This window comes from Mirounga leonina, unplaced genomic scaffold, assembly GCF_011800145.1.
Source record: "Mirounga leonina isolate KUSES-001 unplaced genomic scaffold, KU_Mleo_1.0 Mir_125, whole genome shotgun sequence".
Lineage (NCBI taxonomy): Eukaryota > Metazoa > Chordata > Mammalia > Carnivora > Phocidae > Mirounga > Mirounga leonina.
The window spans coordinates 23,108,221-23,124,970 of NW_023270305.1; the positions used below are offsets into that span (position 1 = coordinate 23,108,221).

At 41.8% G+C, this 16,750-nt stretch overlaps 1 protein-coding gene across 1 annotated transcript in view; it reads left to right on the top strand.

The window, feature by feature from the left end:
* Window positions 1-16,750, top strand: part of LOC118007781 — a 72,736-nt gene that overhangs the window by 22,855 nt on the left and 33,131 nt on the right. The gene's annotated exons all lie outside the window — the stretch shown is intronic.

Consider the following 16,750-nt stretch of genomic DNA (forward strand, 5'->3'; position numbering starts at 1 on the left):
CATTCATTCATTCATTCATTCATTCATTCATTCATTCATTCATTCATCATGATAAGTGTACTCTTTAATCCCCATCCCCTATTTCCACCATCCTACCCCCTCCCCTCTGGTGACCATCAGCTTGTTCTCTATAGTTAAGAGTCTGTTTCTTCGTTTCTCCCTCTCTCTTTTTTTCCCTTTGCTCATTTGTTTTGTTTCTTAAATTCCACACGAGTGAGATCATATGATATTTGTCTTTGACTTATTTCGCTTAGCATTATACTCTCTAGCTCCATCCATGTTGTTGCAAATGGCAAGATTTCATTCTTTTTATGCCTGAATAGTATTCCATTGTGTATATATACCACCTCTTCTTTATCCATTCATCTATGGATAGACACTTGGGCTGCTTTCATAGTTTGGTTATTGTAAATAATGATGCTATAAACATAGGGGCGCATGTATCCCTCTGAATGAGTGTTCTTCTACTTTGGGGTAAATATCCAGTATTGTGATCATAGGGTAGTTCTATTTTTAACTTTTTGAGGAAACTCCATACTGTTTCCTAGAGTGGCTGCGCCAGTTTGCATTCCCATCAATTGTGCACGAGGGTTCCCCTTTCTCCACATCCTCGCCACCACCTGTTATTTCCTGTGTTGTTGATTTTAGCTATTCTGACAGGTGTGAGGTGATATCTCACTGTAGTTTTGATTTGCCTTTCTCTGATGATGAGTGATGATGAGCATCTTTTCATGTGTCTGTTGGTCATCTGGATATCTTCTTTGGAGAAATGTCTGTTCATATCTTCTGCCCATTTTTTAATTGGATCATTTGGGGGTTTTGTTGTATCAGTTCTTTGTATATTTTGGATAATAACCCTTTATCAGAAATATCATTTACAATATTACAAGTATCTTCTCCATTCCGTAGGTTGCCTTTTAGTTTTGTTGATTGTTTCCTTTGCTGTGTAGGAACTTTTTGTTTTGATGTAGTCCCAATAGCTTGTTTTTGCATTTATTTCCTTTGCCTTAGGAGACATATCTGGAAAAATGTTGCTGTGGCCAATGTCAGAGAAATTACTGCTTGTGCTTTCTTCAAGGATTTTCATGATTTCAGGTCTCACATTAGGTCTTTAACCCATTTTGAGTTTATTTTTGTGTATGGTGAAGAAAGTGGTCCTGTTTCATTCTTTTGCAAGTGGCTGTCCAGTTTTCCCAACACCATTTGTCGAAGAGACTGTCTTTTTCCCATTGGATATTCATTCCTCCTTTGTCAAAGATTAATTGACCATATACTTGTGGGGCTAAGTTAAACACTTTTGAAAAACTCTCAGCTAGGAAATAAAAATATTCCAGGTTGAAAAAACTGTATCCCTGAGATGATTATCCTCCTTTACAATATATAGATTCTCAGGGAAGTGCTCGGAGCTTTGGCCAAGGAGAGGGGCACTCCCCAGGGCAGCCACATTTATCCGAGATGCCAGAGGGATAACAGTGATAGGTCACTCTTGTTCCCAAAGACTCCAGAAGGACACTGGCCTCATGGAAAAAGAGCGGCAATGCCAGTGCTCTTATCGGGCATGTCAAGTCGATTGAGACTGAGGCTGAGGAGAGAGAACACTTCAGCCTAATCCTTGGAGACCATGAATTGTTATTATTGGCTTGTTCTTCAATTTCTCAGCTGAGGGTAGCATTAAGATGCTGTAATAGACGTTCTTCATTTGTGGCCACCTAATATCTTTTTTTTTCTTATTTTATAACAGGGTTATTGAGATCTAATTCACAAATCATAAAATTCACTCATTCAAAGTGTACAATTCTATGGCTTTTAGTATCTTCACGGAGTTTTGCAACCATTACCACAATCAATTTGAGAACATTTTCATCATCCCCAAAAGAAACCTTGCACCCCTCCGAGTCATCATCCCCCAATATCTCCCACCACCCTTCAGCCCCAAGAAGCCATTAATCTATTCATTTCCTGTCTCGATCATAAATTTGCCTATTATGGACTGTCATGGTTCCCCCAAATTCATATGTTAAAATCTGAACTCCCAGTACCTCAGAATGTGAATGTAGTTGGACATAGTCTTTTAAAAGGTAATTCAGTTAAAATGAGGTCACCAGGGTGGTTTTTATTCCAATATGACTGATGTCTTCAAAAGATTAGGACAAAGGCACAAAGGGAAGATCACATGAATTCAGATGGAGAAGATGGCCATCTTCTCCAAAGAGGGAGGCCTCAGGATGAAACCAACCCTGCTGACACCTTGATCTTGGACTTCTAGCTTCCAGAACTGTGAGCAAAATTAAATTTCTGCTGGTGAAGCCACCAATATTTTATGGCAGCCCTAGCAAACTAGCTCAGAGACATTTCATATAAATGGAATCAGACAATTTATGGTCCCTGTGCCTGGATTCCTTCACCTAGCACAATGCTGTCGAGGTTCATCCATGTTGTAGCATGTATCACTACCTCGTTCCTTTTTATGGCCAAAAAATAGCCATTGAAATACCACACTTCTTAATCCATTCATTAACTGATGGGCATTTGGATTGTTTCTACTCTTTGGCTATTTTGAAAGATGCTGCCATGAACATCCATATAAAGGGTTTTGTGTGGACTTACGTTTTCAATTCTCTTGAGTGTATACCTACAAGTAAAATTCCTGAGCCATGTGGTAACTCTATGCTTCGCTTTTTGCAGAACTGCCAGACTGTTTTCCAAGGTGGGTGCAACGTGTTACATTTTCAACAGCGATGTGTGAAGGTTCATTTTTCTCCACATCCTCAACAACACTTGCTATCATCTGAATTTTTATTATAGTTATCCTAGTGGGTGCATGGTACTATCTCTTTGTGGTTTTGATTTTCATTTCCTTGATGGCTAATGATGCTGAGGATATAGCATTTGCATATGGGCCATTCATCTACCCTCTTTGGAGAAATGTCTATCCTGATCCTTTTCCAACTTTTATCTGATAGATGATTTGCAAAACTTTGCTTCCATTCTGCAGGTCGTCTTTTCATTTTTACGGTGGGGTTTCTGAAAGACAAAAGGTTTTCATTTTGATGATGCCCTCTTTACCTTTGGTAATATCTGACATTATAAGTTGCATCTTCCCAAAATAGAATCTAGAAATCTTGTGTACCCAGCTTCCCTTGTAGCTAGGGTAACCTGGATTTCATAGGTCAGCTCCACCCACGAGAGCCTTGGATTTGGAGGGCTTGGCTGAATGGAGAGAGATTGGCATGATGATTCAGGATCAGCACTGGATTCAGGATCAGCACTGGATTCAGGATCAGCCCTGGCAGTGCTTCTCGTATCCATCCCAGTTTTGTCACTGGGCAAAGCAATGACGCCAAAGGCAACTTTGTTCCACAAAGTCCCACACTGTGGCCAGACATTTCTCTCGAAGCTCTCAGAGCCTACTCTCTGACTCCCCTGGGGTTCCTGTGATATTCTGGAATAAACCCCTTTCCTGCTGAAGCTAACCGGAGTGGATTCTGTTGTTGGCAGCTCAGAACCCTGACCAATAAACACCAGTCTAATCAGAGTAAGGGGATTTTGGGGTTTCAGGAACTGAAGACCTTGCAACTTCAGCAAAAGTAAACTGCTTTTTGTCTTTTAAAAAATGACCTAACTCGGAGAGGTTATCAGATAGGTCCGTTTTTTCACAATTCTTAATACAAACTCGAAATAGCCTGGTAAAGACTTTCAAACAGCCTGATTTCCCCTGATGGTAGGTTTACAGAAGTGGAATGAATTTGTTCAATTTACCCACACGCTTAGCTCACCTCTCATGATCAGGGTCTGAGTTTGCAGGGTGTTGCAAGATGAGCCCAGGAGCTGGGACAGGACACAGGTGTTGGCCACATGGAGATCGGCCATGAACACTGGTGTTACTGGTTTTATGCTTCAAATGCTGCACGATAATCAGGAAATTAGACCTCCCTTAGTTCTAAAGAAGGGTAAACAATTGATTGAGGAAAAAAGAAAGATTACAGTGGTTCAAGAAATTGCTGGACTAATATCAACGAGAATTAAGGATGTGAGTCTCTCCCTGCTTCAGGGCCCCATCTAGATTCCCAAGCTGGGGTTCCAGGAGTAACGATAAGCAGAGGTCTGAGAGTCATATATGGGGGATTCATGACTTCTCAAAAGCTTATTTCAGCCTAGCTATACTTTTTTAAAATTCATCGGATAATTGCCCAACACTGTTTTGAATTGATTAATTGGATCTTACATAAGGGAAGCCACATTACTGAGCAATGACAAGTTCAAAAAGAGGAAGACATTAAGGAAATTAAGAAGGGTTTCTTTTTTTTTTTTTTCAAACTCAAGGCCACCAAAGCTTATTCCAAACTTTAAATCTATAAAGATCAAAAGTCCTGCTAGAGGATAAAGCATACCAAAGCCATAGAGAAACGTTAGTTTTGGCAAGATGAGCAAAGAGAAGTGGGAAGAAAGGAAGCAAACAAAATACAGAGAGGAAATTCTACCTTGACTCTCCTCACAGAAGTTTCACTAAAAAACAACAAACAATCAGCCAGCAGTCTTTTTATATCATTGAAAAAATAATTAAAAGAAAAATATTTAAAATGAGCGACCTCTGCAGGCTCTGCTCTTTTCAACATGCAAGATTCTGAGGTTAACAAGTTTTATGGAATTTAATCTCTTTGGAAATTAATCTGAAGGTCCAAGTGCTTACAGCCTCACTGGTTGGCATGGCTGGTTCCCTATTTCTAGGTGAGAAATACACTCACTCTGCATAAATATGGAGGCACCACCAGGTGAAGCCCCACCCCCAAAACAGAATGATTCACCACCGTGAGCACGAATTAGGGTCCCAAATCTAATACTCCAACAAGAGAGTTAAGAATTCATTCAGTTGTGTTGACCTAACAGAAACAGCAGAAATGCAGCTCAAATCCCTCCTAAAAGTTGCTGATGTCCATTGATTTTGGAACATGAAACCATATCAAATACACAGTAATGCCACCTGCAAAGTTGAATAAGGACATTTCTCTTTTCCCTTACACAGATATGCCCAGTGATGTTAAGCACACAGAGGTAGAGTAGAAAACCACTCCCTTCCCACATTTCCTCCCACCTCCAAGTTACCTAGCCTCAAGGGAATATCCCAGGTAAGCTGGGTTGTATGCATTCTGCAGCAGTAGCTCCTTTTGTTAGTAGAACTCATGCGAGTAGGACGAATGATAGAAATTATGTTTCCTAGCATAAGCTCCAAGAATCTGCCCAGTTCAAGCCCAGCTACAGCACTTGGCCTGCACTCAAAGAAAGAACTAAATCTAACTGTAGCCTCTACTTGGGTACACCTGAATTTATGGCTCATTTCTCTGCTTGCTCCATGCTCCATGGGACAAATCTGAGTATGTTTCATTTCACTGAGAGCAACCCAACTCCAGGCCACAAAGATCAATAGGAGCCCTGTGCTCAGTTTGGCTGCAAAGCTAGAAAACAAGGTGAGAAATTGTCCCTAAGTTAATAAAAGGAAACAGAGTACATGTACACAAGCTCACCCATAGACAGGAGAATGAATTCACTTCCAGATGGGCTGCTGGAGGAAGCTTATTGTAAACCAAGCTGGCAGAGCGCAGGGAGGGACTAGCTGGCACAGCATGGTAAAAATGAACACTTCCCCCCCAAAAGATGGTGAAGACCAACAAAATTAATATGAATGAGATCTGAGTGTTTCATTGAAGGCAGCACTTTCCATTTATGGCTGAGATTTGAGTGACTTGGTAAGTCATTCAAAAATGGAGTCCCAGGTATATCTTATAGCACTTTGGGGAGAGGGTAAGGAGAACGCATACAAAAGTGAACTTGTATTAAGTGAAGGGAGCATTCCTGCCCTGAAGTCTCAGATCTGGGTCTTTTCTCTAGAGGATATCTCAATTATTGTATAGCAGGTTGAGGTGGTGTGTATGTGCTTGTGTGTATGTGTGTGTGGAACGGGGTATACGGATGTCTAGTATTAATATCTCGGGGAGTTATTGCTGCCATGGAGGAATGTTTTGCTCTCAGAAGCAGAGTACAAAGAGTACAAATGCAAACTCTTTTATATACAACTGGCCTTGTAGATTCTCCATGTTAATAGAGTAATTTCCGTTCACATGGGCAAAGAAAGACCTTGCTCTGGATACAGTATGAACATCCTTATAAAGAAAATTTCTAGAAGCCAGACTAACGATGCTTCGTGTCTGCACCCGTAGATTCCGGCAAACAATCTTTATCCACACACACGAATATCTCATTGGTGCAGTCCTGACTTCCAGATGCTCTCCTCCTCTGGAAAAACTCTAGGGACCCACAGAGGAGACTCATTTCAACCCTCTGTGTGCCCCTGAACATTGCTGGGAGGACCATCAGAGTAAGAGTCAGCCCCATTGCAGCACAACGGACACATATTCAACCCTATGTACATCATCCCATTAAAGCCTCACAATAAAGCCTCAGAGAACTAGTTATTTTCCCTATTTTATTGATGAGAACACTGAGACACAAAGATGACACTGACTTGCCCAAAGCCGTGCAGCCCAGGATGAGCCCCTGTTCCTAAGAACAAAGTTCTCTGCATTGGGGAAGGTTTCCACGGCCAACCTGGTTCTTGGCAGCTCTTGAACTCGGTAACCGAAGTCCCTAGGAAAGACCAATTCCACGTAGCACACACCCCAGCAAGAAACAGGACGTAACTTGCTTAGAAGAGCAGAGGCCCTTCCTTCCATGACATATATACCTTCTTTCATATGTCCTTCTGACATATATGTTCCCAACAAACATGTTCCTCACAGTATGTTCCTGACACATACAGTGTAGACACATATATTCTTCTTTTTTTATTATGTTAATCATCATACATTACATCATTAGTTTTTGATGTAGTGTTCCATGATTCATTGTTTACATATAAGACCCAGTGCTCCATGCAGAACGTGCCCTCTTTAATACCCATCACCAGGCTAACCCATCCTCCCACCCCCCTCCCCTCTAGAACTCTCAGTTTGTTTTTCAGAGTCCATCGTCTCTCATGGTTCGTCTCCCCCTCCGATTTCCCCCCCTTCATTCTTCCCCTCCTGCTATCTTCTTCTTCTTTTTTTTTTTTTAACATATAACGTATTATTTGTTTCAGAGGTACAGGTCTGTGATTCAACAGTCTTACACAATTCACAGTGCTCACCATAGCACATATATTCTTCTACTGTCATCCTCTCCTTAACTGGGTTTTCTTTCGATTGCCAGTTTCTGTTACCCGTGGTCAAGTGTGGCCTGAGGCAGGTGATCCTCCTACTGACTTATCATCAGAAGGTCAGGTGTAGCCCTTTAAGGCTAGGTCACATTGCCTATGTAATGCACCTCACTTCATCTCATCACGTAGGTGTTTTATCATCTTACACCATCACAAGAAGAGGAAAGGTGAATATAGTATAATAAGATGTTTTGAGAGAGAGAGAGACCACATTCACATAATTATTTATTATGGTATAGTTATAATAAGTAAACTTATAGTATAGTTATAATTTTTCAAGTTTATCCTTTGTTATTGTTGTTAACCTCTTACTGCCTAATCTATAAATTAAACTTTATTATAGGTGTGTAAGTATAGGAAAAAACATAGTATATGTAGGGTTCCATTCTATCCTGTTTCATTTACTGGAAGTCTTAGAACATATTCCCTAGTCACTTGTAAGTATTTGGAAGTATAGTAGTTCCTATGCTTCTGACTAGCAGAACTATCTCTCCTGCTTGGCTGACTACTTGATACTCAAGGGTCATTTATAGAGCAATTTATTCCTACCCCTGCTATGTGGGGATAAGAACACAGATTTTTAAGCCAGTTATAGGCTGCTGGCATAATTTCCTTGAGTTCAAGATATAATAGGACCCTAGCCCAGCACTGAGACACAATGGGGGGAAGGTATGGTTCTGGGTCTTGACAAGGCAATGAGTTCTCATGCAGAGCTAGTTCACCCTGAGGTGTGACTATGTGATAAACTGAAAACCACAAGCTGATCATTGTGGCTCAGGTGATTGAGGTTACAAAATCACCCAAGCTGAGTATGTGGAAGGTCACCTTCCCTTGAATCTGTACCACAAGCACCCACGGGAGCTACCAGAGAAGAAACCTCTGCCAGCAGTGGTCCCCAAATCGAGCTTTGCCTTTTGTGGCCTTCACCTCCCACAGGCATTATTCCTCTGTTGCTCATGCCTATAAGGGGACTGACTTCAGAACCTTTTCTATTTCCACCTCCCTGAGGCAGCCTAATACCATGGGCTGGGGGCTGAATGGGGGAATCAGAAGAGCTTTAATGAGAAGGAACCTAGCCAGCCAGACGGGGAGCCACCTTCACTGAATGCATGGAGGTCAATAAGGCTGGTCCTAAAGAATTCCAAATGCTGAATCAAGATGGTGCCCTCATGCCTAGGTTGCTGGGGAAGCAGGGAACTGGAGCTCTGCCCCACTTCAGGGCCCTGGACCGGCCTGCCATGGGTACTGTTAACTCAGCTGTCAGCAACCCTTTGTTGTGAGGAGTACTCTGAGATAGGATTGAACTGGATACTTTTAAGTATTTGGAAACCTGTACTCTATTTTTTTTTTTAAGTATTTGAGAGGTCAGGGGAGCATCAGAGGAAGAGGGAGAGAGAGAATCTCCAGCAGACTCCCCGTGAAGTGCAAAGCCTGACATGGGGCTTGATCTCAGATCCTAGACCTGAGCCAAAATCAAGAGTCAGGCCCCTTAACCAACTGAGCCATTGGGCGCCCCTAGATCCCTGGACTCTTAATGGAAAGAGATTGATCTCTTCAAGGAAGTTAGACTAAACTTTTGGACTTTTGGCTATTACCAAAAGTGATTTTCTGACTCTCCACTTTAGGAACTGATGGAAACAAGTGACCTCAGTTATAACCCTTGCCTCACACCGTGCTCTAAAACTAGAAATGATCCACATGTTTGTCAGTAGGTGACTGGATAAACAAATTAAGGTGAAGCCATATAAATGGAATACAACTCAGCAGTAGAAAATGAACTATATTATTAAGTATAATAGAATGGATGAATCTCAAAATAATTATGCTGAGTAAAGAAGTCAGACAAATAAAAGGCCATACTGAATGATTCCAATTATATAAAATTCTAGAAAATACAAACTAATCTATAGGGACAGAAGTGAATGAGTAGTTGGTTATCTGAGCATGGGGCTATGGGGCAGGCAGGGGCAGAAGCAAAAGATTAAAAAGGGGCATCAGGAAACTTTGGGGATGATTGGGGTGTTCATTATTGATTGTGGTGATAGTTTCCTGGCTGTATACATAGGTCAAAACTTAGCAAATTGTACACATTGAATATGTGTAGCCTATTGTACACTGATACATATAAATAAAGCCATTTTTAAAAAATGAAATAATATATGCAGGGAGCGTAGCACTGTGCCTGGCATACAGTCTATGCTTGGTAAATAGAGGCTTTTTTTTTTTTTAATCATTTTCACACTGAGCCTTGCACTCACCTACATTAGTGATACAGGAGCAAAGGACAGGAAGATCCTATTTCGGTGGAGTGTTTCAAGTGGACCCTACCCAAAGGCTGAGGGAGCCCCCGGTGTGTAGCAGAACTAGAGACAGCATAGAAAGAAATTCAGAAATTGGTTTGGGACCCCTTTCCAGTGAAGTGACACTTCCTAGAAAATAGAGTCTCAGTGACGGGGAGAAAAGCTTGTTGAAATATATTTCTGATAATTCCTGTCATTCTAACGGCACATTTTTGTCTGTTTCCTTGCCTTGTACTGAAGGATCATTCCAGATCCGATCAGTCATTTCTGCTCCTCTCAACAAAACCAGCCCCTTGATATTTCAGTGCCACTACACGGTTATAGACGGCCCACCCCACAGCGTTGGAGTCCTTTGGCTGGATTCCTACAGTCCTTCCCATCCTTGAACCGCCCAGCCTCTGGTTCCACATTAAGAGCAAATACCCCACCACATTTCTGTTCTTTAAAGACAGTATCCAGGGGCGCCTGGGTGGCTCAGTCGGTTAAGCATCTGCCTTTGGCTCAGGTCATGATCCCAGGGTCCTGGGATCAAGCCCCATGTGGGGCTCCCTGCTCAGTGGAGAGTCGGCTTTTCCTCTCCCTCTGCCCCTGCTTCTGCTCTCTCTCTCTCTCAAATAAATAAACAAAATATTTCAAAAAAAATACAGACAGTATCCATGCTCCCCCAAATCCCTGTTCCCTCACACCCTCATTCCTTCAGTACCTTAAAAACACCTATTTACTGGGGAAACAAAATCTATTCACTAATCACTCACAGATTCTGTGTTGCCTTTAAAAAAAAAGTTTGCTTTTAAACGAGGGTACCAGGACAACAGCGACTTACCAGAGAGTCATATCTGATGGCAGAATTTCTGCCACAGGGACAGAATGATAAAAAAACATATTCTTAATAGTGACATTACTTTAATATCCCTTCTATGCCTATAACCTCACTGAATTTCGTAACAATCATATGAAGTAGTTAATGATGCATAGATAAGAATATGAAATTCAGAAAGTGCCAGTGTTTTCCACAAGGTCACAGAGCCAGGAAATAACAAAAGTGAAACCTGGAAGCAGTTTCTCTGACTCCAGAGCAGGGGTCTTTCCATCGGACTACAAGTGCTTCCCTTGGCAATTCCTTCATGCAGGTCGTCAGGCCATCAGCTGGCTTGAATTAGGGATGGAGAGGGGCTCCATTGGGACAGCAATATTTATGTGACTTTCCATAACTCAAACAGGTACCCTGGGAATTACTTTTCATTTTCCTAGGTGATCTGCCAAAAGTATTTCCCCTTCTATTTTGCTCTGAAGCTAATTTAAACTCCCTTCTAAAATTTTGAGGTGTTCGGGAGGAAGGAAATAGTGGCTTATGGAATGATGCCAACATCCCCAAAGTCCCTGGGCACTGCTTATGAACGGGCCTGTCCTTCTCCCCGCCCCCCCCCCCCATGAACTGAGGGATCAGTCTTAGCTGTTAAGAACGTCTCCTAGTGGTCCAGCAGCATGGGAAAAAGATCGCCTGTCTGGTGGCCTTGGCCCAGCCCTGACCATAAAAAGGGATTTCTTATTATTAGCGACTTCCCTTTCACAGTTCGTTAGCATGAGATGTCTTGGCAGTTGCAATGACAATGGGGACTCCTTCCTCACCAGTGATTTCACAGGGAGAGATGGAAAATACCCCATCCTAAGAGCAGCCATGGCGCAGCTGTACTTGCCGCTTTAATGTGTGGCTCTGGCCCAAGAGCAAGTTGAGATGCTGGAAGATGCTGTCGCAGTGATCAGCCGGCAAACAGATGGCAAGCTGAAATTAACTTTAGATGGCAGGTCTAGTGGCTCAACCAGTTGTGTCTGCATGCCTAGCTTTGTCCACGTTACTAGAAGGCTCTGCTACCAAGGCTGACCTGGAGAGAGTGGGGTAAACCGAGGTGCCCCAGATGGTCCCAATGAAGTATGTGTGTGTGTGTGAGGGGGTGTATGTATGCATATATAGGTATAAAATATAAACAAACATTTATTTTTACTCAATAGTTGCTATCTTCCAAAAAGGTTGGAAGATATGGTTATATTAGCCCCTGAGAAAGTTGCATTTGAGGTCAGGACATGAAGTTCCAGTCCTATGTTTTCTAGGAATATTGAGTATTGTTGCGCAAGTTAGAACCAAAAAGGATAGGAGTTGAAAATAATAATTCCCAAGGTCATTTGAAATGTACACTCCTTTAAAAGACAAAAACAAGGGGCGCCTGGGTGGCTCAGTTGGTTAAGCGACTGCCTTCGGCTCAGGTCATGATCCTGGAGTCCCTGGATCGAGTCCCGCATCGGGCTCCCTGCTCGGCGGGGAGTCTGCTTCTCCCTCTGACCCTCCCCCCTCTCATGTGCTCTCTCTCTCATTCTCTCTCTCTCAAATAAATTAAAAAAATAATAAAAATAAAATAAATAAAAGACAAAAACAGAGTGCATGACCCTGTTCACTAACGGAGTCTCTCCATTGATACCTCAGGTGACATCCATAGCTCATGCTGTATGTGTGAAAATTCAGGCATTGGCCTACACTAAACTCAAAGGTTTGTTCTCTTTCTGCTTTGGGCCCACTGGTTGAATTGCCATCACTAGGCAGAGTTCACTTCAGCCCCACCTCTGCCTACCTACCAAGTAGACATTGAAGGATAAAAGTGAAGGTGGCTGGTACAGAATTTTAACTCTGCTGTTTGCCTAGGAGCAATGTGGCAAGTAGCCTCCAAGATGGCCCCCAGCAACTCTTACATCGTGGTATTCATATTCTTGGGTCATTCCCTCCCCTTGATTGTGTGCTGAACTTACTGCCTTATATCTAACAAACACAGAACAGCAATGGGATGTCACTTCTGAGAGTAGATCATAAAAAGACTGGGGCTTCTGGCTTGGATACACACTCCCTCTCTCTCATTCTCTCTCTCTCCCACTCTCTTGATCTTACTCTCTCTGATCATTCTGTGGAGTCAGCCACTGTGTTGTAAGTTAGGCTGTCAGAGAAGGACAGAGACCTGCCGGTAACCACATAAGTGGGCGTGGAAACAGACTCCCTCCTCCTTTTGTCCTTTCTCTGGCATTCAGATGAGACCACAGGCCTGGTCAACAGCTTTCCTGCAGCCTCAGAGAGCCCTTGACCCAGAGTCACTCAGTTAAGCCGTGCCCAGATTCCTGATCGAGAGAAACTATGAGATAATAAATGTTTTTGTTTGAAGACACTAAGTTTTGGGTGTCACTTGCTAAGTGACAATAGATAAACAGTACAGGAAGCAAGGGGAGACAAGGTGACTCTCCACTGACAATTCAGTGATGAGCCAGGTGGTTACAGGACTCAGTAGCCAGTATACTCAAGTTCTAAGTGAATCCTCATTTTGAGGAAGATTTGTTTTCAAAACTTAAGTAGTGGAATCACCACCTGTGACTCACTGTGCATACAGGGGCCTCTTCAGACACATTTCTGCCACTGGCTACAATGGTCTAAAGATGCCAGAATGGTTTAAAGACTCCTGTCCAGAGTGCTTTTAAAAATACAGAGGCCAAGGCTCCGCCTCAGACTTAGAAAAATAGAATCTCTAGGGTGGGACCTGGATCTGTATTTTTAGAAAATCGTCCTGGTAATTTTGCTGTTTAGTCCAGTTTGGAAGTGGCTGGAATAAATAAGCTTTCCAGGTCATCTTCTATGTCAGACTTCTATGGCTGTCTGTGTTAAGGGAATTTCACATCTAGTGCAGGGAATACATTTTGGAAACTGGGTCCCAGCAATGAGTTTAACATACTTGAGTATTTTGAATGTGGATGTCAGCAACTTGCAAGACTTGGAAAGTTGAGCAAGGCCACAAAGCTTGCCTGTATTCCTGAGCCTAATCAAAGTAGTTAATGGACTCTAGCATAATTCCATGAATAGTGTGTGTTCTAATGACTCAAACATCAATGATGTGTTGCTCAAGCTGTGTTCAGGAACACCATGGTATGGGTAAGGAGATGTTGGGATTAGAGTCAGAAGAGCTGAATTCAGGTGCCAAGCAGCTGTGTGAACTTGGGCAAGTCAACTAATCTCTCTGAGCATATTTCTTTTACATTTTAATTTATTTTTAAGATCTTTTGCTGTGGTTATCTTCTGACTATAAAAATAATATGGCCTCCTTCTAAAAATATGGAACACGCAGAAAAGTATTTTTAAAATCCAAAATTACACATAACCCAGAAACCTGAGATAACTACAGTTCTATTTCTTCCAGTCCAGTTTGAATAGATTTACATGCATGTTTTCATAAACTGTGATTGTGTTTTATTATGTCTTTTATCTTGCTCTTTCACTTAAGACTATATTCTAAACATTTTCTCATGTCATTAAAGTTCTTCCAGTCATCACTTTTAGGGGCTCCCTAGCAGTCCATTATGTAGGTGTATCAGAACTATTTCTCTATGGTTAAATATTCAGGTCATTTTCAAGTTTTTGCCTTTATAAAGAATATTGTGAAAAATATTTTTGTAGACAAAATTTGTTCACATTCCCTATTACTTCCTTAGAAGGAAATCCCAGAAATTAAACTACTGCATCCAAAGGTATGAATACTTGTAAAGGTTCTGATGCATGTTGCAAACTGCTCTTCAGAAAAGCTTAGCCAATGTGTACTTCCCCCAGTAGAAAGAGAATTTCCATCCCAGTGCAATGTTGCCAGCATAAGACAATTAAAAAAATATATATATTGCTGATTTGATGGTCTGCATATCTCTGTTAGTTTGATAGTAAAATAAGCTGTCTTGTTTTAATGCACACTTCTTATATTGCTAGCAAGATCAAGCCCTTTTCCTACATTTAGTACTGAGATTCTCTCCTCATTGGTAAACTGAGAATAATAATGCTTATGCACATCACAGCATTACTGAGAAGATTTATGAAATGATGATTGTGAATTCTTTTTACCAATGCAGTGATAGGGTACCTTTATATAATTCCTATGGTCTCAGTTGACTTGATAGCTACTTTGTATGTAGACAAGTCAATCTATCATAAGGCTGTAGGATTGAGAGTAGATCCTCCCCTCCCAGTCTTCCTTCATCCCACACATTTCCATGTCATGTAATCTGAATTCAGTAGCATTAAGAGCTGTAATGAAGGAATACTCATAGATGGCAAATGGACCTGTGCAGCCTGCATGGCTATCTCCATGTTATCACTCTTGCTGATGGCAGGTATTAGGGGAGATATGACTTGGTTGGATGGATGTTTGTTTGTGGCCCCCAACTATTTAACAATAGCTCTTGATAGCCACTGCCTCTTCTTTCTCCAGCCATGTCCCAGGGTCACTGCTCACATGTGGGTCTCAGCAGCAGTGAGCTCTCCTACAGCAAGGACTAACACACTGCCCCTTTTGACATGGCCTAGGACTGGTCTGTCTGGATGTAGAAACTGCTTGATTTCAACATTCATAATGATGGCAAGCACCAAGAGAAAGCTACAATTCTCAGAATTTCTGTATTAAGTGGATGACATATATTATTGTTTATTCAACTTGATTCTCTCACTTAATTGAAAAGGAAAATTAAGAAATGAAAACTATTATAATAAAGTCTTAAAAGTTCTGGGAGAATTTTTCTACAAATTCAACAGGAAGCATTCAAGATGTTGAATAATATGTGGATTTCAAAGGAAAAATGTAATGGATTTAAAATGTAATTAATGTTCAGTTAGACTATAACTTCATGGTCAGAGACCTGGAATTCAGCCTTCCTTTCTTCCAAGAACTCTGTCCTTTGTGCCTGGAGGCTGTAAGCACTGGAGTGGAAGTTGTGAGGGTAGAATCTGTTCTTTCTTATTTATAATTAAAAAAAATTAAAAAGGGTGTTTGCGGACCACTTGTACTAGTGTCTATAAATCCACAGTAAGGAATTTTGCTTTAGTAGCTCTAAACAGACTATTCCTTTTCCCTAAATTTATGGAAGAATTTTAAAGGCATTTTGTGTACATAGTTATGCAGTCTGTGCTTTAATTCAATGGGACTCTTGGCTGAGTATGAACTGCAATTTAGACATTTGGGGTTCAATTTTCTTTGATATATCTTTCCCAGATATGACTTCATTTTACTTATACAATTTCATGGTGTCTCTATAAACTTGCTACATTTTCTGAAATCTCATGCAATAAATAGCAAAGGGACAAAAAAAATCAGTCTCCTAACATCTTTCAGTGAGAGAGCCGCCATTTTGTCCAGAAGGGTGGCTCCGTTAGTAGAGCCTTCATTCTGGTGGCCAGAGTGGTGTCTGCCTTGAGGTGGAGTGTCTCCACAATGCCCAGCAAGCATTTGCCAGGGAAGCCTGCATCAACTGTCCCACTTCCCACTAGGGTTTGTAGCACTGGAGAAGCTTGGATCAGGGTGGCACTGGGTTTGCCATAGAGCAATGGTCCCCCAGCTCCTGACTGCTTTGGAATGACCTTGGTGACTAAAAACTGAGGGCACAGCCATATGAACAGCAATGGAGAAAAAGTCCCTAAGGGATTCCCCAGTTTGGAAATGTCCATTCCTGATCTTCATGTCCCACATATGACAACACTGAATTCTTTGGAGTGGGATAAACTCAAGGAAAGACCTGTTTGACTACCTAGCATCCTTCTTGCCACAAATTCTCTGGCAAGTGCAAAGCTTGCTCCCACTTTATTTATTTATTTTTTTAATTCTTTTTTTTTTAAGATTTTTTATTTATTTATTTGAGAGAGAGAATGAGAGAGAGAACACATGAGAGGGGAGAGGGCCAGAGGGAGAAGCAGACCCCCCGCCGAGCAGGGAGCCCGATGCGGGACTCGATCCCGGGACTCCAGGATCATGACCTGAGCCGAAGGCAGTCGCCTAACCAACTGAGCCACCCAGGCGCCCTTGCTCCCACTTTAATATCAGAAATACTATCACTATATTAGATAACAATGATAACTAATATGTACGGGAGTTTACTAAGTGGCAGACCTTCACAATGCCTCAGTGAGGTAGGTGCTCCCATTATCCTACTTAGTAAGCTAGGAGCTGAGGGGTTAGCTAACTTGTCCATGCACTTGCTTAGGAATTGGCTCAGTCGGAATCCAAATAGGTAGACAGGTCCCGGAGTCACTCTCCTCCCAACTAGGAGGGTTTCAAGTAGTGCAAACAGTGCTCTGGGCACAGACATTAAATGGTCACAAGAGTGCATTCAGTAGCCCTGACTTCCCATCACAGCCTAA